Below are 23,467 nucleotides of genomic sequence, written 5' to 3' on the forward strand. Positions count from 1 at the left end.
ATGCGCAAATGCTCAAAGCCTAGTCCAGCCCGGCGCAGGAAGAAGGAGGATCTTTCTCGCACCGCACCGCCCAGCCCAGCCCAACGAGGGAGGATCTTCGGGCACTGGCACTGGCACATCCTGTGCATTGGTGCTGGTGCCGGTGCCCAATCGGGTAAGAGATGTTTTGCGGTGCTGGGGAGGATGTAGGATCGCGGGGGAGGGGGGGTGACGCGAGCGGGGGGGAGGATGCCGGTTCGCAGGGGGAATGCCGGATTCGAATGAAAAAAAAAATGCTCTCTCAGGTAAGTGAGCGGGGGGGAGGATGCCGGTTCAGAGGAGGTTTTAGCATGCGCGGTATATGCGTGTGCGCGCTATATTAAAATTTTTTAACATAAATTTGTGTTCCCTGCGCGCTATACCTGTGTGCGCGTTTTACACGGGTGCGCGGTATATGGGTGAAAATACGGTAAACGTAGTGGCCGCGCCGCGAGGCATCCGGAAGTGCATGGATGTCACTGTGATGACATCATACGCATGTGTGATGTCATCACATTGATGTCCGTGTACACACAAAGGCTCTCCAGACAGGCCCTGAGGCGCTAGTGGAGGGGGGGGTACCTGCAGGGAAGAGGGCCAGAGAGGAGAGGCGCTGGCGCCGGCTGATTGCTTACAGGACGGGCCTTTCACCGTGAGAGGCACGTCTACAGCACACCTGAAATCTCAGCAGGCAACACAGTTTGCGGTACACTGATCTAGACTAAATTTTGCGACTGCCCCCAATCTGCCCACCCAATAACTGGTGTACAAATTTCAGTGACCTTTATAAAACTTGGGGCTAACGTTTGGAATGATGACACATATGCAAATGTATGCACATAAAATATTAGATAGATTGTGAGCCCACTGGGACAGACAGGGAAAATGCTTGAATACCTTAATAAACTCATGTAAACCGTTCTGAGCTCCTCTGAGAGAATAGTACAGAAAATTGAATAAATAAATAGTGTGAAAAGTTTCAGCCTCTGATAACCAGACCAGAGCTGATATTGTGACATCATAATGCCTCATTCCACCAATAAGAGCCAACCTCATCATTGATGTCACAATGGCTGGATTGTCTTAGACTTGGCTCTCTTTTACTACATTTTGATTTCTAGAGTGGTGCAGCCTCAGCACCCTGAGATTGTGGGTTCAAATCCCACGCTGCTCCTTGTGATCCTGGACAAGTCACTTAATCCTCCCTTTGCCCCCAGGTACACTAGATAGATTGTGAGCCCACAGGGACAGACAGGGGAAAATGCTTAAATACCTGAATAAATTCATGTAAACCATTCTGAGCTCCTCTGAGAGAGCGGTATAGAAAATTGAACTAATTAAAAGTAAGTACACGTTAGTTATTGTGTTAATTTCACAATTTTTTTTTTCTCTTAAATTTTTTTTAAAAAAATAGGTATAAACATAACACTATAAACAGAATTAACTGATTTAATATGAATAAACTAATAATTACATTACATTACATTAGTGATTTCTATTCCGCCATTACCTTGTGGTTCAAGGCGGATTACATCCAAACTAAAACAAGAATGACATTCAAAATTTGAAGGAATAGAATAAAGCGATGACATAAAATTTTTAAGGTAATAAAAATGTCGGGTAAAATAGTTATCAACGGGAAGTAGACGTTTTTAGGAGATAGGAATAGGGTGAATTATGGGGTTTTAGATAACGTTTGGTAAATAGAAGAGTATTAGAGCGTATTAAGGGTATGGAGAGTGTTGGATGTTGGGTTGGGATTGGTTGTGCTGGATAGGTTTTATGTATTTTGTGAAGAGTATGGTTTTGGTATCTCTCTTGAAGGTTTTGTAGTTGAAGATAACAGAGTGGTGATTTGTCTGCCCAGTTTAGCTGCTTTGGAGGCTATAAGGTTGTCATAAAGTTTTTTTCGTTTGACATCTTTGGATGATGGGCGAGTGAATAGTGAGTGGGATCTTCTGTGTCTGGTTGAGGAGGATTGATTTAGTCGGTTATTCCAGTAGGTTGGGCTTTCTCCCTTGATAGCCTTGTAAAGTAAGCAGTAGAATTTAAAGTGCACTCTCGCTTCTATTGGATATAAAGTGATATAAAGTGTAAAGCAGAGTTATAAAGATTATCGTGTTGCTGTTACCAAATCCCCTGAATTCTATGTATCGTGTCCAAGATGAACGCACAGCTTAGTTGATTAAAAAGCATATAGCTATTTTATTCAAATCAGCATGTCTAGTCTATCAGACCTTTTATGAATTACCTTTTGAATTACTACTCGTTTTAGTGAGGGCATCTTATTCCTGGAAATCTCTTTGTTTAAAGCAGGGCTGCCCAAGTCCGGTCCTCGAGATCTACTGGCAGGCCAGGTTTTCAGTCTAGCACAATGAATATGCATGAGAGAGATTTGCCTGCGCTGCCTTCTTGGTATGCAAATCTCTCTCATGCATGTTCATTGTGGAGATCCTGAAAACCTGGCCTGCCAGTAGATCTCGAGGACCGGACTTGGGCAGCCCTGGTTTAAAGAATCGAGTTGCAATGGTGTTCATTACTTATGGATTTTTAATACATCGAAACTTAGAAACATGATGACAGATAGAGGCCAAATAGCCCATCCACTGCATCCACTATCTCCTCCTCACCCTAAGACAGGGATCTCAAAGTCCCTCCTCGAGGGCCGCAATCCAGTTGGGTTTTCAGGATTTCCCCAATGAATATGCATTGAAAGCAGTGCAGGCACATAGATCTCATGCATATTCATTGGGGAAATCCTGAAAACCCCACTGGATTGTGGCCCTCGAGGAGGGACTTTGAGACCCCTGCCCTAAGAGATCCCACATGCAATAATAGAGTGCTAACAACCAAATATTATAGTTTTTTATTTAGTTATTTTAAAATTATTTATAATAATAGTAAGTTTATTTTTATACTAGTGTTTAAGCCCATAAGCACATAAGCACATAAGCAATGCCTCTGCCGGGTCAGACCTGAGGTCCATCGTGCCCAGCAGTCCGCTCACGTGGCGGCCCAACAGGTCCAGAACCTGCGTAATAATCCTCTATCTATACCCCTCTATCCCCTTTTCCAACAGGAAATTGTCCAATCCTTTCTTAAACCCCAGTACCGTACTCTGCCCTATTACATCCTCTGGAAGTGCTAGAATATGTGTGCAGACTTAATAGTTAAAACAATTTACTAAAAACTTACCATGAGAACTTTTATATCCATTGTATCGTTGATTTATTATAAGTTTTTCTATTTTTCCTATTTGTTGTTGCACGTAGTGGGCTTAAGAAATTTTTAGATTTCCCATTTGTCCAGCAGGTCTGTTTGTCATTGGGGCATATAGGTGCAATTGAAAAACCCGAAGTGACTGAAAAATATATTATTTTTTTGAAATTATTCTTAAACATTGTAAATGACAGTATTTTATTGTAAAATGCTCTCCACTTCCTAACTATGCGTACAAACAATCTAAATTAGCTAATAGTTCTAGGCCAGGGCTCTCAAAGTCCCTCCTTGAGGGCCGCAATCCAGTCGGGTTTTCAGGATTTCCCCAATGAATATGCATGAGATCTATGTGCACGCGCTGCTTTCAATGCATATTCATTGGGGAAATCCTGAAAACCCGACTGGATTGCGGCCCTCGAGGAGGGACTTTGAGATCCCTGTTCTAGGCGGTTTACATCAAAGAGGACTGTTTAATTAGTGAAATAATACGATTAACATAATAATGCGTTCAGCGTTCCCCTCCTTAACATTTTATTTTTATGCAAAATTTGTTTTTATTGATTATCAAGAAACATAAGAATAGCCTTCTTGGGTCTGACTAATGGTCCATCTAGTCCAATAGCCCGTCCTCACGATGGCCAATCCCTGGCATAAAACAGAATGGGAAGGGGTAAAACGCGGACCTGACGGACCTCGCGGATCTAAAGCCGCACGTCCTTAAAAATCTGAGGTCCGTGCCGCTTGTAGGTAATTTCTGGCTCTGACAGACCTCGGTGACATTTTAGCGCTGACGGATCCTTTTTACTTTTCCCTCCCTATGCTGAGACGGATCCGTCAGCGCTAAATTGTCACCGAGGTCTGTCAGAGCCAGAAATTACCTACAAGCGGCACGGACCTCAGATTTTTAAGGACGTGCAGCTTTAGATCCGCGAGGTCCGTCAGGTCCGCATTTTACCCCTTCCCAAACAGAACTTGTTATAAAATACAGGGGGGATGAGACCTCCCTGACTTAGAAGTCTCAATTCTTCCTTTGACTTTCTATATAAAACAAGGTTTAAAATTTTTCCCTATTAAGAATAATGTTCATTTTCTTCAGTATCGTTAATTTTTCATTCTTGGCTCTCAGCCTAGTGGTGGATGTCTCGATGTATATTGCAGTGAAAACAAGTGGAATTGTCCAATAAAAAGGTGCACCAAATAAAGATGTCTTTCAACTCATCTGAACAATCAGGTTATTCTTTATTCTTCCAAAAATACTCGACCCGACATGTACATGTTTCGGCCCTACGGCCTGCGTCAGGAGTCTTAAAGATCTTTGGATGTAAATAACCTCTAGCATGGACCACTCTAGAAAACTGTATTAATCAGAACGCCGTCGTGTAGATGCTGGCTGTGAAAGAAAAATTGTGATGTATATTGCTAAATTTTCCTATAATTGTTGTAGCAATTGATTCATATTTGTTTATCAAGCCCATCGCTTGTAATGATTTTCTTAAATTGGAAAAAAAAAAAAAAAAAAGTGCCCTATTTTGAAACATAGGAACTTACATTTTCTGCTAAAACTTCATCTAAAATAAGGAGCTTATGAATTATTCTCCTAAATATATCCTCGTAAATGAATAAATAAATTACGCTGTTCATCTAGAAAGACTTAACAGCTTCGCAAAGTAATTTGTTTCCATTATACAATATTTATTTCATATCGCACAGCCTGGCTCATTAGCGAAGCAGGAGATTGAAAGGTACACTATGAATTATTTTTCCATAATGAAAGTGTGAATACATGACATTCCTTCAAAGAAGGCTGGGTGTGTCATTGCACGGCTGATTCTACAAATAATGCTGGAGCTCATCAAGGTGAGTTTGGTGTAGTGGTTAAGGCAATTGCCTCAGCACCCCGAGGTTGTGGCTTCAAATCCCACGCTGCTCCCTGTGACCTTGGGCGAGTTACTTAATCTTCCACTCCCCCAGGTACATTAGATAGATTGTGAGCCCACTGGGACAGGTAGGGAAAATTCTCGAGTACCTGTATGTAAACCGCTTTGAGTGTGGTTGTATAACTCCAAAAAAGGCAGTATACAAGTCCCAATCCCTTTCCCTGATGTCATAATGCCTCATTCCACCAATAAGAGCCAACCTCCTCGGTGATGTCACAATGGCTTCATTGTTCTATACTTGGCTCACTTCTGATATTGTATTGGAGGAGAGTGTGGGGCGGTGGTTAGAGCTACAGCCTCCGCACCCTGAGGTGGTGGGTTCAAACCCTACACTGTTCCCTGTGACCTTGGGCAAGTTACTTAATCTTCCACTGCCCCAGGTACATTAGATAGATTGTGAGCCCCCTGGGACAGGTAGGAAAAATGCTTGAAGTACCTGTAAGTAAATTGCTTTGAGTGTGATTGTACAACTACCAAAAGCACAGTTATATACGATAACAGGTGTTATCCAGAGACACCAGGCAGATATTCTCACTTGTGGGTGATGTAATCCACGGGGCCCCGGCACGGACAGTGAAAAAGTGCACCGGCATGCATGAGCACCTTCCCACCCAACGCCAGTTCTATGCCCAAGCAAAGAAGCCAACTAGGAGAGGTGGGTGGGATGTGAGGACATCTGCTTCCTGTCTCCAGATAACACCTGTTTTACGGTAAGTAACTATGCTTTATCCTAGGATAAGCTGGCAGCATATTCTCACATGTGGGACTCCCTAGTTTCAATAAAAGGGAAGGAGGGAGAATTGGGTTCCAAGAAACTCAGAAAACTTGGAGTTGCCTCGCAAAAACCTAGACCTAATATGAGAATGCGGAGGTAAGGAACCTAATGGAAAAACATGAATAGAGGAACTCCATGCTCTACTAGAGGTAAAAGGAGGATTTCGGAAAAAAACTTATATACATGGAGGTTGAAAAAAATAATCAACGACCTCCTAAAGGCTGGTGAATCTAAATATAGGCGATGGAGACGTCAAAAAAATTCAAGAAGCAAATGCACCCGTATGGAGCAACCGACCGAATGAGCAGTTGAAACCAATCATGTCCCTGAGCAGATACAAATGAAAAGGGAAAAAAATTTTGTAATCAAACAAAAGCATGATTTTCTTGAAAAGAAAAGCTTTAGAGGATAAAAAGGAGGAACTATCCAAGAAGGAAAGAAAAGCCGATGCTATGGAGTATAAAATTAGAACGACATAGTGGCTTACTGTGTAGAAAAACAACCTCCTGATAAAAATACTTGCATTAATATTATTATTCTGTAACATCTCACGAAAGCTGAGAAAGGAATGTAAAAAGCCTTAAAACGAGAAAATCAGAAGAAAACAGTAAGGGGAAGCATATTACTGAAACAATATGCCAGTAAGCATGAAATCTCCTCAAAGATTTAACAAGGAAAGTGTGAATGGATTTGTTTAATATCCTTGTAATGTTGTTTTTGTTGGTTTTTTTTTTTTAATCTCTTCATGTACTGAAAAGAAAGAAGCTTAATAAGGATAGAACACTGCTAAAAGTGGGATCTGAAGCCCCTGAAAGCACACGTTTAGAAGGAAAATACTTAAAGGTTTTAGGAAAGGTTTGAACAATTTCCTGGAGAAAAAGCCCATAGTCTGTTATTAAAACATGGGGGAAGCTACTGCTTGCCCTGGATCGGTAGCATGGGATGTTGCTACTCCTTGGGGTTCCGGAATCTTTTGTTACTCTTTGGGATTCCAGAATCTTGCTATTATTTAGGATTCTGAATGGAATGTTGCTACTCCTTGGGGTTCTGGAATCTTTTGTTACTCTTTGGGATTCCAGAATCCTGCTATTCTTTAGGATTCTGAATGGAATGTTGCTACTCCTTGGGGTTCCAGAATATTTTCTTACTCTTTGGGATTCCAGAATCTTGCTATTCTTTAAGGTTCTGAATGGAATGTTGCTACTCCTTGGGGTTCTAGAATCTTTTATTACTCTTTGGGATTCCGTAATCTTGCTATTATTTAGGATTCTGAATGGAATGTTGCTACTCCTTGGGGGTTCCGGAATCTTTTGTTGCTCTTTGGGATTCCAGAATCTTACTATTCTTTAGGATTCTGAATGGAATGTTGCTATTCTTTGGGTTTTGGCCAGGTACTAGTGATTGGCCACCATGAGAACAGGCTACTGGGCTTGGACCATTGGTCTGACCCAGTAAGCCTATTCTTATGTTCTTAACTTTGAAAACTACTGTCCCCTAGTAATGGTGCCCCCGCCACACTCCCCTGCCCCCACTGCCTATCCAGGTTCACCCAGTTCCACCCCAGTCCTGCCCCCAATCCTACCTCAGCTCCATCTCCGTCCCCGCTGCCTGCTCTAGTCGGACAGGAGGGCATCCGCTCATGCGCAGTTGCCATCCTGCCCCATGGCAATTTGTTGGAAGCTTTTCAAAATCCAGACAAAGTGCCAAGTGTTGAAAAGCTGTCCAGACCCTCCGAAATGTTCTGAAAAGGAGGTCATGTCCGAGGAAATCTGGTAACCCTAGATCAGTATAGTCATTAATGCAGTTAGGCCATAGTTACAAACACATTGTCAGTGGCATAGCAAGGAGGTGCCGTCTTTGCAGAGGGGTGCTGGCACCTCTCCTCTTCTCCACCCCATGTGATACAAATGAGAAACGAATGGAATGTGAGGAATATTAATATTGAGTGAGATTGCCTTGGATACGTGGCAGTTGTTACAGGGAAAACACAAGTACTATGAAAACAAGTCGTAAACACATACTGATTGGTGATCACAGAAGCACATCAGCTCAGCATGCGATTAGCAAGAACCAGGCTAGGTGTTTTTAACACATACTGATTGGTAAACATCAGATCAGCATGCGTTTAGCACGCATCTGATTATCCAATCCACAAGGAGGGGATGGGTAAAAAGTACAATATAAATGATGCTTTCCCTGAAAAAAAGGTAGGGACTTTTCCACTGCTGAAGAGCTGTGTGATGACATATTGAATAAGCCTCCTGATCGCGGTCCCCCGACGGAGTGATGATGCAATAACCGGTAACGTATTGATTCAAACTCTGTACTTAATTAATGATTATGGCTAGAAATACTATATTTATGTAATAAAACTTAATTTGTATACTATTTTGAACTCCTGGTATTCTTCCCAGTGAGGACAGTGACCGAAGGTCTTTGATAAACCCTTTTAAATAGTAATACACCCCTCCACATACCTCTTTAAATATTCGCTGTCTTGAGCAGCATCTTCTAATTGTTGCTTGCGTAGCTGTTGGCTCCCTTCTGACGTCACTTCCTGGCCAAAACAGATCATGGACTACTTTCGAACTTGTATCCGAGACCCAGATTTCCAAACTTTGCCTCAAACTTAAATCCTGCAAGTGCATCCTAGATACCTTCCCATCCTACCTTTACGAAAACATCCCTGCGCAGGCCATCTCTTCCCTTACTAACCTTATAAATAAAACTTTACTATCGGGCCTGTTCTCCACAGAAACGGGACACATTGCCTTATCCCCCTTCTGAAAAAAGCCGATCTCGACCCTACCTTACCATCGAACTACCGCCCCATAGCAAACATCCCTCTTTTAACAAAACTTCTAGAGACCATAGTCGCTACTCAGCTCTCCTCTTACCTAGAGAGATTCTCCATTCTCCAACACTACCAATACGGATTTAGGCCCAATTTCAGCACCGAGTCCCTCCTAGTTTCCCTAATTTCAAAGGTGCAACAACTACACGCCCGAAACAAATTTGCTGTTCTCCTACAGTTCGATCTCTCTGCGGCTTTCGACGTCGTGCACCATGACATACTAATCTACCAACTTTCTGATATAGGAATAGACTCCTCTGCCCTAAAATGGTTCTCAAACTTCCTTCGCGCTCATTCCTATATTGTCAACACAAATGGCTCCAAATCCGCTTCGTGGACACCATCCTGTGGTGTCCCACAGGGCTCTCCCCTATCCCCTATTCTCTTCAACATACATATGACCTCCCTGAAGCTCCTCAAACTATCCCCCCTTGAAACAATTTACACATATGCATCCTCCTCGAAACAGATCCAAACCTTACAAACCTCCAAGAGAACATCACATCATGCATAATGAGACTTCACGCCTGGTCCCTCTCAGTACAGATGAAATTAAATGAATCAAAAACAAAATTACTCTGGCTCGGCCCAAAATTAGCTCACCTGCCCGCCCTCTTCACCCTACCCAAAGGCCCTGCTCTGCACCTTGAGTTCTCAAGCAAGGTCCTCGGCATCACTATCGACTCCTCCCTTTCCCTCAACGATCACCTGAATTCCTTGGCAAAATCTTGTTTTTTCAGCCTTCACATGCTGAGGAGAGTTAGATCCTATTTTCACCAAAAACATTTCACCGTCCTTGTACAATCCATCATCCTATCCAAACTCGATTATTGTAATGCCATCTACTTATGCCTAACAAAAAGAAGTCTTCGCAGACTCCAGCTTATCCAGAATACTGCGGCCGAGCTGATTTTTGCTAAACGCAAATCTGACCACGTCTCCCCACTTCTTAGCAATCTTCACTGGCTCCCAGTACTTCTCAGAATTCATTTCAAATGCTCCTGCCTGGCTTTCAAGATCATTCACGGCATCCTTCCGCCCCTAATCCCTCTATCCTTCCTCGCCCTGACGCCTGCCACCACCAGATCAGCCCACAGACATAAACTTTCCTACCCCTCTCTACACGGCATCCTACACGCAGGTAAACTGGGAAGATCCCTCCTCTCCAAAATCACGAGCCTTTGGAACGATCTCACTGCCCCGCTGCGGAACCTGGGCTCCCTCCAACTTTTCCGAAAACAACTGAAAACCTGGCTTTTCTCTAGCATATAACACCTCTTCTCCTGTTTTACATCCCCCCCTTTCTACATGCTTTTGTAAATCCCCTCCTCTCTCTTCCTTATTTTTATACTTTGTAAACCGTGTCGAGCTCCACTTCGTGGAGATGATGCGGTATATAAACTTAAGGCTTAGTTTAGTTTAGTTTAGTATTTTGATTTGAAGAAAAAAAAATGGTAGAGACAAGAATTGTATCTGAATTCAAGGAAACAAGGGACAAGCACTGAAGATGTCTGAGGCAGAGAAAAAGATTCTACAAGAGAGCTTGCCTGGACAGGAAGATTGGATAGAGATCATCTTTATCTGCCATCATGTTCTCTATTTTTTTGAGTTACATATTTCAATGAATTTTCATTGTGAGAATCCTATGATCTTGAGGGCTGGAGTCGCACTAGAATGGTATTACTTGACCTGAAACTTGGAAGGCATCATGCAGGTTTTCCCTGGATTCCTGTGCAAAAAATGCTGAAAAGTTCTCAGCCTAGTCAACCAACTTCCTACATTCTGAGCGTTATTTTGCCACCATACGCTCAAAAGAGTGTTATCTTATTTCATTAAGTGCCAAGGTAGAGAGAACGAGAGGGCACTCTCTAAAGTTGAAAGGGGATAGATTCCGTACAAACGTAAGGAAGTTCGTCATCAGAGTGTGGTGGAAAACTGGAACGCTCATCTGGAGGCTGTTATAGGGGAAAACACCCTCCAGGGATTCAAGACTAAGTTAGACAAGTTCCTGCTGAATAAGAACGTGCGCAGGTAGGGCTCGTCTCAGTTGGGGCGCTGGTCTTTGACCAGAGGGCCGCCGCGTGAGCAGACTGCTGGGCATGATGGACCACTGTTCTTATGTTTTGATTTTGTTTCAGATCATTGATTGAACCAAATCCAAGCCACTCTTTTCTTGGTTGGACTGATACCTTTTCAGCACCCCCCTGGTAGTGTGAAGAGATTCAGTGTCTGGTAACCAGAGCTGAGATTGTGATGTCATAATGCCTCATTCCACCAATAAGAGCCAACCTCATCAGTGATGTCACAGTGGCTTGATTGTCCTATACTCGGCTCACTTTTATTACATACGAGGGAAAGCTGAAAAGTTCTCAGCCCAAACAACCAACTTCCTAAATTCTGGGCGTTATTTTGCCACCGTAGCTAAAAAGAGTGTTATCATATTTCATTAAGAGCCAATTTGCAGAAACTAAATTCTATGCTTTGACATTGTTTCAGATCATTGATTGAGCCAAATCCATGTCATTCTCTTGGTTAGGCAGAGCACTTTTCTACACCCTCTTGTAATTCCTTTAACACCTTATAGACTCATATGATAAAATTAGAAAAAGATCATTATCTTATGAAGAGACCACTCAACCAGCTGTTGAATTATCCTCTTCAAGCTAGGTGAAAGTACTCAGAACCTCAGGAAGACTGCTTTTAAGATATTATTTTTTTTTTTAAATCATCCTGTGCCAACCTCTGGGGTTCTTTTTATATTCACATAATCTGATATGTTAACTTTACAATTTTTTCAAGGAATGCCTGCTTATGATATAATTTCTACATCTCAGCAATTTCCAAAATGAGAACCATATTTGACAAATGCGGTATCTGAGCCACAATAATTCACTTGCTCAGAAAGATTCGATAATATTTTCCAGAGTTTCCTTGTGTACAGTATATCTTTCTTCAGTTTCTTTCTTTAGATATGCAGCCAGATATGCAAAAAGAAAATGGCACAAGATAAGATAAATCCCATCACCCAAACTGTTTGTAATTATTTTTAGGCTTCCAAACATGTGGAACAATTTACTGTAGATTACTCTCGGCATTTCTGATTCTTCTAAGCATCATTTCTCCCCCCCCATGGCATAAATCTTTGTTCATCTCAGAATGTTTCGATTTGCATCTAGTTCACACTATCGTCCTATCTTGCTTCTGCCATTCCCATCCAAACTTCCTTAATTCCCAACTCGTTCTTGATCTTTTGCAATGTGGTCTCCACCCTTCACATTCCAATGAGATGACGTGCCAAAGTTTCTAGTAACCTTTTATGGCTAAGGTTAGGGGGCTTCACTCTCTTCCCTCTTGGCCTATCAACTCTTTCTGATACTATGAAATCACTGATTAGATGGGCCATTTGGCCTTTATCTGCTGTCATGTTTCTATGATAGAGAATGACACGGGGGACACTTTTTTCCCCATCCCTGCAGGAACTCAATTTCCCCCTCTCATCCCCGCGTGTTTTATCGCTGCCCTTGTCTCCGCCCCATTCCTGTAAGCTCTGCCTTAAATGCACAAGCCTCAAACACTTATGATTTCATAGTGTTTGAGGCTTGTGCAGATGAGGGCGGAACTTAGGCATTGGTGGAATAAGGCATTATGACATCACAATATGAGCTCTAGAATGTTGCTACTTAGGATTCTAAAGTGTTTGAGGCTTGTGCAGATTAGGACGGAGCTTAGGCATTGGTGGAATGAGGCATTATGACATCACAATCTGAGCTCTGGAATGTTGCCACTTATGATTTTCAAATGTTTGGGGCTTGTGCAGATGAGGGCGGAACTTAGGCATTGGTGGAATAAGGCATTATGACATCACAATCTGAGCTCTAGAATGTTCCTACTTATGATTTTCTGTTCAATATTTTTATTAGTTTTATGACAATAGTACATAAAATACATATACTTTGTAACCTGCACATTAATGATAATCAGTGTCAAATAACGTACACAGCTAAGTAATCTACGTGTGCAGGTAATAGAACAATGTATATTAACATAGAACTATACAACTAAAATATAAAAGAAGGAAAAGAAGTCAGTCATAAATTGAGACCTGGTCTGTATCATCCCCTAAAACCTCTAATTTGAAACAAATATTAATGTATAATACTAAAGAGATTCATAAGCAAGCAATTCCATATTACAGAGATTCACAATATTTGATCATAGTACCCCATACCTTAATATATTTAGCAAAGCTACTATGTTTTTCAGCGTATGCTTTTTCAAATTTTGCTATCTGACATACCTGAGCCCACCAAAGATGATAAGATAAATTACCACTGTTCTTCCAGTTACACAGAATAGTTTTAACAGTAATAAGAAGTAGGCATCTCAGTAGTCTCCCAGACCATTCATCAATAGGTTCTTTCAACCCATATTTGCCATATATGATAATTGCAAGAGTAAGGTCTTCCTTAATACCAGTAATTATGCCTATCGTGTCCCATAATTTATCCCAGTATGTTTTGATAGGGGGGCATTCAAACATCATGTGAGCTAGGGTTCCCACTGCCGACTTACATGACCAACAGCAGTTCGATGTAGAATTAGGAAGTTTGCTGAGTTTATACGGTGTCCAAAAGGCACGGTTAAGGAGAAAATATGCTGATTGAGATATACTTGCAGAGTGTAGAGAGTGGATACACTCAGACCAAATTCCATTCCACTCCTGGGAGTCAACCTCTTTTCCAGTGTCTTTAATCCATTTGTCACATAGGTCCGAAGATCCTTGAAATTTGGCATCAATTAGGTAGTGATACCAAAAGGCCGCTTTGCCTTTCTTCTTAGATTCTACCAATCGATTCAATCTCATTAGAGTGGGTTGAGACTCATGTATAGATGACAGATTAATAGAGGTTTTGATAGAATGACAGATTTGTATCCACCTGAAGTGTTGAGACATCGGAAGGTGATATTTCTCATGAAGTATAGAGAAGGGAATCCATTCATTTGAACAATATAGTTGGTGAAGATAGCAGATACCCACAGCGTGCCATAGCGACCAGTGTATGGGTTTCCCTTGAATCAAAATCTTTGCATTGTTCCACAAATAAACAAAAGAAGTGGTTTCCCATCTATTATCCGCCAGATCATCAGCTGCACGAAGAGCTAGTTTAGTTGAGTGAGTAGGTTCTCTTTGTTCACCCTTTTTGTGTATATTTGTGAATACAGCCGAGCGCAAGTCTGGAATACCCAACGCTGATTTTTCCAAGTTGGTCCAACTTTTTTGATGTGTATCTTGTGTATCAGATATCCAGAAGGAGCATCTTCTCAATATGAACGCTGTGTGGTATTCAAAAAAACTGGGGAATTTAACCCCTCCCTCTGATATTTCGCCTTTCAGCTTTTTCAAACCTATCCTTGGAGTAGAATTATTCCATAAAAATTTGGATAATATAGTCTCAATTTTGGCATATATATGTCTAGGTAAGTACATCGGAAGCATACTTAAAACGTAGTTCACAACAGGTGTTATCATCATCTTTATGGTACACAGTCGCCCCCACCATGTAAGACGCAGAGGGGTCCATTTGGAAGTAAGTGATTGAATCGAGTCTAAAATGTAGTTCATGTTGTATTCCGCAGTCTCTTCTAGTGTTTTGCCAAAAAAAATACCTAAATATTTCATTTTGTTGGTAGTCCATTGAAGCCCAAGTTCCACAATCTCATTCTTTATTTCCGGACAGTTAAGAGCTAGAATTTCGGTTTTAGTTAAGTTCAGTTTGTAACCCGATACCCGAGAATATGAGTCAAGCACCTCCAGCACTGTTCTAAGCGATGTCGGAGATATATAAAGCAGGACATCGTCCGCATATGCGGATAATTTTATTTCAGTATTCTCACATTTGATGCCCCTAATATGTGGGTGTGACCGTATCGCTATCAATAGTGGTTCTAGAGCGATATTAAATAGTAGGGGTGATAATGGGCAGCCCTGTCTGGTTCCTCTACTTGGTCTAAACATTTTTGAGTATAACCCATTAATAAGTACCTTTGTGGATGGTTTGGAGTACAACACTTCAACCAGTGCCAAAAATTCAGGTGTAAATCCGAACCATTTCATCACAGAAAACAAAAAAGGCCACTCGACACGGTCGAAAGCCTTTTCTGCATCTAGTGCCATGGCCATCAATGCAGAATCATTATGGTTGGCATAGTCTATGATATGCGTGAATAATCCGGTGTTGTCAGCAGCAAGACGCCCAGCCATGAATCCATTTTGATCAGCTGAGATGATGTGAGGTAGAACAGCTTGAAGGCGAGTAGCTAGTGTTTTTGCGTACAATTTTGCGTCAATATTTATTAATGACAAAGGCCTATAGTTCTGTATTGACAATTTATCCTTGCCAGGCTTGGGTAATACTATTATTGTAGCTTCGGTGAACGTGCCATCAACATCCCCAGATTCAATTAAGTAATTGTAGAAAGATAATAATCTAGGAAGTAATAGGTCTTGAAAGGCCTGATAAAATTCTGATGACAGTCCATCTGGACCTGGAGATTTTGCTCTCGCCATTGAAGATAAAGCCGTAGCTAATTCTGACTGAGATAGTGGCTTATTCAGATATTGTTATCTTCCTCTGATAATATCGGCCTTGACAGGTCATTCAAAAATGTCTCAGGATTAATATTGGGATCAATTGAGGTTGTATATAGTTGTTCATAAAAGTGTTGGAACTTACTTAAAATGGTGGGCGGATCAGTCAAGATGGTATCATTCTCCATTCTCATGGCAGTAATATTGGTTTTTTCATTTCTTCCTTTAAGATAGTTAGCCAAGCTACGGCCACAAACATTAGCCTCCCTATAATACTTAGCTGATTGTAAAAATATATGCTCTGCTTTGTATAAGATTATAGTTGAATTTTGTGGCTTGTAAAAGTCGGAGTGTATGCATATCAGATGTGTCAGAGCTGTGTGCTCGTTCTAGAGACTTGATATTGCTATCCATAGATTCTAAAGTGGACACTGTTTTTTTCTTCTTATAAGCAGCATATGAGATAATAATCCCACGTATATATGCCTTGAAAGCGTCCCAGATAATTCTCCAATTGGTATCTTCTGGTGTATTCAAGTCAAAATAGTCCTGGATGGCACGTTCGATATATGGTTTAAATTCAGCATCTTGTAGAAGGCTATTGTTGAATCTCCATTGAGATCTATTCACGGGTGTTCCTATATCAGATAGACTTAACACCACCGGAGCATGATCAGACAAGGCTATAGCTTTGATGGAAGAAGAGCATATGTGCCGGACAAGGGAAGGAGTTACTAAAAAGTAATCAATTCGTGAGTACGAATTGTGGGGATTGGAAAAAAATGTGTATTCACGTTCTGACATGTGCAGCAGTCTCCATGGATCTGTAAGTTGAAATTGATTAATCAGTTCTTGTAATTGAGACCACATTTTAGATTTTTTAAAGATACAGGAGGATTGTCTATCAATATCAGGGTTGGATATTAAGTTGAAATTTCCTCCTAATATGCATGGGATTTCTATATGTTCATATAGACGTTCAGCTATAGAGGTATAAAAGTGTAGGTCGTCAATATTGGGACCATAAATATTCAGAATCATCACAGGAGAACCTCCAATATCTAGAACCACCTCAGCCCATCTGCCACACCCATCATTAGTCTGTGATATAATTTTGATCTCTGGTTTTTTCCTTATTAGTATAAGCACCCCATTTTTTTTTATCAAGAGCAGGAGATGATATAGTGGGAAAAGCCCATGGAACCTTAATTTTACTTGAGTCATGAGCATTGAGGTGTGTCTCCTGCAGCAGCACAATATCAGCTTTTAATTCATTTAAATATGATATAATTTTCTGCTGTTTAACATTGTTGTTAAGACCTTTAACATTCATGGTAACACAGTTCAAAGGCATTTCAAATAGCTAAATAAAACATCAGCATAAGCATGTGGTACATTATGAGCATATAGTAAAAGAGTATGACACAGAAAAATCTGCAAGTGCATCTAGACTGACAGTGCAAGTAAACATATTTCCATAACTGTAACAATAACAATTGTAAATGTTGAACACGGGTCAGCAAGGCCACCGGCAGAGCAGTCCTGTACTGTCCAGCGTGAAAGATAATTGACCAACAAACCGTGGGTTCAGCAATATGTAGTCATGGTGCTATATGGTAAAACAGCAGTTGATTTTAAGAATTCACCTCAGTTATGATTTTTACAAGTAGCCCATCAGGTGGTATCAATGGTCGAGGGTTCCAGCTTCTCCAGATAGTCAGCAAGATCCATAGGTCTGACAAAATCTTTTGTGCAATTATTGTACGTGACCCTCATCTTGGCAGGGTAAATCATTCCAAACTTTGCACCCATTGCCTTTAGTTTCGGACGGTATTCCAGAAGTAGCTTACGGTTTTTGGCCGTTTGCTTACTGAGGTCGGGTACAAACATCAAAGTGCGGCCCTCATATTTTATAGGTGAGCGTAGTCGGGCCTGCTGCATGATGGTAAGAACTTGAGTGTACCTGAGAAGCTTGACCACCACTGCCCTCGGATATTTATCATTTAAATTTTGTTGTGCTGGCACCCTATGGGCTCTCTCTATTTCAAACGGTTGGGCAAATTCTACTTCAAGTAATTTTGGTAGCAGATCAGACAGGAATTTTATCATGTCACGACCCTCCCTTGACTCCGGTAATCCGAGGATCCGGAAATTACTCCGCCGGGCACGATTGTTCGCGTCCTCCAACTCCAATTCAAAGCGATCAATTCTTTTTATCTGTTTCATCGTGGTGGAGATATTTTCCGAGTTAACTTTAGTTTTAATTTCCAGCGTCTCCACGCGGTGATTTAGGTCCGTGAGCTCGGCCCTGAATGTTGTCAGCTCTGTCTTGATGTCGGCCATTAGTGAGCGCATGGCGCGAATTTCCTCTAGTATGGTGCAGGCCGTATCATCATCGACCTTCGCGGCCGATTTACTCGGGGAGACAGGGTCTGTATTGCGCCGTTTACCGGTTTTGGCAGTTGCCATGGTGTCGAGGGAGAAGTGAAACGATAGCTGAGCGCTCTTACCCACGGTAAGTCAGTGAAAATCGGGACTTTCGTTCGAGTCACGCTGGAGCACAGGATTAGGCAGCCATACCGTTTAGCGCTCACTAGCGCCCCCCCCCCCCTACTTATGATTTTAAAGTGTTTTGAGGCTTGTGCAGATGAGGACGGAGCTTAGGCATTAGTGGAATGAGGCATTATGACATCACAATCTGAGCTCTAGAATGTTGCTACTTAGGATTTTAAAGTGTTTGAGGCTTATTCAGGTGAAGAGAGAGCTTGCAGGAATGGGGCAGGGACAGGAAAAGAACTCGCTGGGACGAGAAAATCAATTCCTGTGGGGATGGGGCAAAATGTGTCCCCGTGTCATTCTCTACTTCTTGATACTTTGTCCTTGCTGGATTTCACAACTGCATTCCACAAGGGACCACTGAAAAGTTCACAATCCAACCAAGAAGAGAATTATGTGGAGCCATGAAACAAATCTGCAAGTTATTTTACACTTTTCTTGATACTTTTTTGTTTCAATGGTATAAAATGAACATGATTTACAAAAAAAAAAAAAAAAGTGTGGAATAACTGTAGCTTTGACCACTGTGCCACACTCTCCCCCTTAACCCTCTACCTGAGGGTGGTAAATTATTCCAGAGTTTTGGACACAGGAAGAAAAGTGCTGAGTTTCTGGTTGATTCATAATATGATTTTGAAGGAGGGAGAAGAACTAATTGGTCGGCATCACGAGTGGGTTGGTGTCTATGCAGATATTATATTTGAGAGATATGAGGGGGAACCTACAAGTGAAGGGCTTTGTGGGAGAGGTACAACAGTTTGAACTGAATGCGATGAGAAACGGAGCCAACGGCATGATCTAAGGAGTGGGGGTACAATGACCTGTTCCACAAATGAATCTACGGTAGCAGCTGTATTTGCAATGTTTGCAGGCGTTTCAATTTAATCTGAGTTATACCCATATAGACCACATTACAGTAATCAAGATGTGAAATAAGAACATAAGACTAGCCTTACTGGGTCAGACCAGTGGTCCATCAAGCCCAGTAGCCCGTTCTCACGGTGGCCAATCCAGATCACTAGTACCTGGACAAAACCCAAGGAGTAGCAACATTCCATCCAGAATCCTAAAGAAACTTTTTGAACTAAAGAATAGCAAGATTCTGGAATCCCAAAGAGCAACAAAAGATTCCGGAACCCCAAGGAGTAGCAACATTCCATTCAGAATCCTAAAGAATAGCAAGATTCTGGAATCCCAAAGAGCAACAAAAGATTCCGGAACCCCAAGGAGTAGCAACATTCCATTCAGAATCCTAAAGAATAGCAAGATTCTGGAATCCCAAAGAGCAACAAAAGATTCCGGAACCCCAAGGAGTAGCAACATTCCATTCAGAATCCTAAAGAATAGCAAGATTCTGGAATCCCAAAGAGTAAGAAAAGATTCCGGAACCCCCAGGAGTAGCAACATTCCATGCTACCGATCCAGGGCAAGCAGTGGCTAACCCCATGTCTTTCTCAATAACAGACTATGGACTTTTCCTCCAGGAACTTGTCCAAACCTTTGTTAAAACCAGCTACGCTATCCGCTCTTACCACATCCTCTGACTACGCGTTCCAGAGCTTAACTATTCTCTGAATGAAAAAAATTTCCTCCTATTGGTTTTAAAAGTATTTCCCTGTAACTAGTGTTTTCAGTGCTGGAATACAGCAACAAATTAACATAGTAACATAATAAATGACAGCTGGTAAAGACCTGTGTGGTCCATCCAGTCTGCTCAACAGTCACATTCATTTTCATGGCAATGCTAAACCAACAATTCAATAATTTTTCATTTTACTTGCTAAGTTTCACTTTAAGATGTTTTTCCCCTCTCCCCTGAGATTGGCAAGACCTGCACTCCGACTATATGAATGTGGTAAAAATGTACATTCATGCTCCTGATCCAACACACACGGATGCCTTCCTGCCCGACGAACAGACAGTGGGGGCGGGGCTGGGTAAAACTGGGTAGGCCTGGGGGGGCAGGTCTAGGGGATCCGGATTTTACTGACGTAAAATCTGGTAACCCTACCTAAGGTCATTTCCGGTGTTAACCACACCTCCTTCAACCTTAGGCACTGGTAGATGAGATTCGTCGCCGAAAATGAAGTCACTGGCGGAGCCTATCTTTGCTTTTTTAAAATGTGCTTTTATGCGACGCAATTACTGCGTCGTTTAAAGGAAATTAAACCAGTTTAGTGGGGCGACGCTAGGGCATCTCCCGCCGCCTGTCTTCTGGCATCGCTTCTAGAATCGGGCCCAAATGTTTATTTGCAACGCCTTCGCCCCATAAAATGGCGTAAAATCATCTTTCTTCTTTGAGTGTGGAGAAAGAGGACAGAAAATTAAAGCTGCGGGGACGGTGAGGAGACGGGGATGAGAAATGCGCTTCCCTTTGGGGACGGGGACGAAACGGGAAGAAATCTTTGCGTGTGGGGAGGGAATGGGGATGAAGTTTTGTCCTCTCATCACTCCCTCCTTTACTAAGGTGCCCCAAGACGATTTAGCTCCCGCTAAATATTAGACTGTGTTAAACCCTAACGCATCCATAGAATATAATGGACGCATTAGCATTTAGTGGGCGCTAAATCAGCAAGCGCGCCTTCGTAAAAGGACCACATAGTGCTGTGTTAGTGTACGCTGCTAGCCGTACTCTGCTTCAGTAGCTGACAGTTCTTTGGTCAATGTTAGGGTTCATAGTCCCCAATGGTTTGGGTCCTCGATACTACGCCATGTGGATTATTGGACTGTACTTGGCGTTACTCGAGAGGGTTCAGAGGAGAGCGACGCGTCTGATAAAGGGGATGGAAAACCTGTCATACGCTGAGTGATTGGAGAAACTGGGACTCTTTTCCCTGGAGAAGAGGAGACTTAGAAAGGATATGATAGAGACTTACAAGATCATGAAGGGCATAGAGAGAGTAGAGAGGGACAGAAAGAGAGAAAGGGAGAGAGAGAAATAGAGAGAGACACAGAGAGAGAAAAGGAGAGAGACAGAAAGAGAGAGAGAGAAAGATTGGAGAAACTGACTCTTTTCCCTGGAGAAGAGGAGACTTAGAGGGGATATGATAGAGACTTACAAGATCATGAAGGGCATAGAGAGAGTAGAGAGGGACAGAAAGAGAGAGAGAGAGAAAGGGAGAGAGAGAAATAGAGAGAGAGAGAAAGATTGGAGGAACTGGGACTCTTTTCCCTGGAGAAGAGGAGACTTAGAGGGGATATGATAGAGACTTACAAGATCATGAAGGGCATAGAGAGAGTAGAGAGGGACAGAAAGAGAGAGAGAAAGGGAGACAGAGAGAAATAGAGAGAGAGAGAAAGAAAGAGAGAGAGAAAGGGAGAGAGAAAGGGAGAGAGACAGAAATAGAGATAGATAGATAGAGAAAGATTGGAGGAACTGGGACTCTTTTCCCTGGAGAAGAGGAGACTTAGAGGGGATATGATAGAGACTTACAAGATCATGAAGGGCATAGAGAGAGTAGAGAGGGACAGAAAGAGAGAGAGAAAGGGAGACAGAGAGAAATAGAGAGAGAGAGACAGAGAGAGAAAGAAAGAGAGAGAGAAAGAAAGAGAGAGAGAAAGGGAGAGAGTCAGAAATAGAGATATATAGATAAAGAAAGATTGGAGGAACTGGGATTCTTTTCCCTGGAGAAGAGGAGTCTTAGAGGGGATATGATAGAGACTTATAAGATCATGAAGGGCATAGAGAGAGTAGAGAGGGACAGATTCTTCAAACTTTTGAATAGTAGAAGAACAAGAGGGCATTCGGAAAAGTTGAAAGGGGACAGATTCAAAACAAATGCTAGGAAGTTCTTCTTTACTCAACGTGTGGTGGACACCTGGAATGCGCTTCCAGAGGATGTAATAGGGCAGAGTTTAAGAGGTTTAAGAAAGGATTGGAAAATTTCCTGCTGGAAAAGGGGATAGAGGGGTATAGATAGAGGATTACTGCACAGGTCCTGAACCTGTTGGGCCGCCGCGTGAGCGGACTGTTGGGCACGATGGACCTCAGGTCTGACCCAGCGGAGGCTTTGCTTATGTTCTTATGTTACTTTCCATAAAGCAGGTCTGGGGGTCTAGCGCCTTCCTATCTTCTACCACACTTCGTTCTACACAATCCCACACGGTCAGCCAGAAACTGTAACATATTTACATACCCAAGGATCACCGGCTGCAAATACAAATCCTTTCTGGACAGGTCTTTCATGTTTCAAGCAAGCAAACAGCAGTCCTGGCTGGGTAATTACATCAATGGAGCCATGCTGACCTACGGCGCCTTTCGGATAATAATTAAAACCGTACTGTTTGACCGATTCATCTTCTAAACAGAAGCCTCACTAAACTTATAAATTTATATTTTCTTTCTATTTCTTGAGTAACATGTTGTTCCTCACTTTTTGCATTCTGTAATTCGCTGATTGCCCTGGGTTGCAAACTTGAAATCCATATTTTCCTCTTATCTATTTCTTGTGTAATAAGTTGTACCCTCACTTCCTGTACTCTGTAATTCGCTGACTGTCCAGCCCTCTTCGATGTGAACCGCCTAGAAGTCATCTGACTATGGCGGTAGAGAAGAATAAAGTTATTATTATTATTATAAAGCCTGCATCTTGAACATCATCTTCTCCACAGTGTTATTGTCAATGGTAGGGTTCATCTTCTCTGCTGACCTGAATCAAACTAACTTGTGTGAGAAGGCAGACTGCAATCTAGCGCCGACATGCCTTAAAGCTGAGTACCTAATTCCCGAAGGTATTTTTCCCATTCCGTGTTTGGCAAATCTCATTTTACCTTTTGATAAGAGACGAGGTGCTGATACTCAGAAGAAATAGCGAATTCTCCACCTTCCATACAGCATGTTTCAAATTAGTTCCAAAACAATCAAATTCAGTAGTTGGACTCTAAATGGTCAATTTACCTAGCAGGGCTTTTCTCTATTACACTATTTCTGCAAGCATTTCGGTCTTGAATGAGCTCTTCCATTGACAATTAGAAAGCGGGGCCGGCTCTGCAGAGGAATCCAAGTCTGCAATCTCTGGTTCAACTGGGTCTAGTGGTGCCAGAGGCAGAATTCACAGCACCCATAGCGGTAGAAGGCAAAGACATTGTCCAATGTCGACACCTAGTGGCTGGATTTAGGGTGCATGATTGAATGTTCCAAAAGGATCTGTGATGTGTAGCCCTTTGCTACGGACTAAACCAAAATAAGTTATGAAGAGATATAAAATAGGAGAATCAACTTCCAGGAAGTTGATAATGAAAGCCCACGGTACTAGACGCTAACCCTCGTTCCAACTGAGCTGGAAGCCCAAAGGAGCAGAAAGAAACTCTTGAAATCCTAGAAAACACTTCTGGAAATGCAGCTTTTCCAAATGTCCACTTTTATTTCCAAATCACTCTGGAGTTTCTTTTCATGCACATTCACATCACATAGGTATTTAAATATCAATGGCATTTTTGTAGGCGCTGTTTGCAAAATCCAGCCCATAATCCTTACAAATCTCAAATACGTGAGAATGCCTCATTGAAACATAGAAATA

The sequence above is a fragment of the Geotrypetes seraphini genome, chromosome 7, assembly GCF_902459505.1.
Source record: "Geotrypetes seraphini chromosome 7, aGeoSer1.1, whole genome shotgun sequence".
NCBI lineage: Eukaryota > Metazoa > Chordata > Amphibia > Gymnophiona > Dermophiidae > Geotrypetes > Geotrypetes seraphini.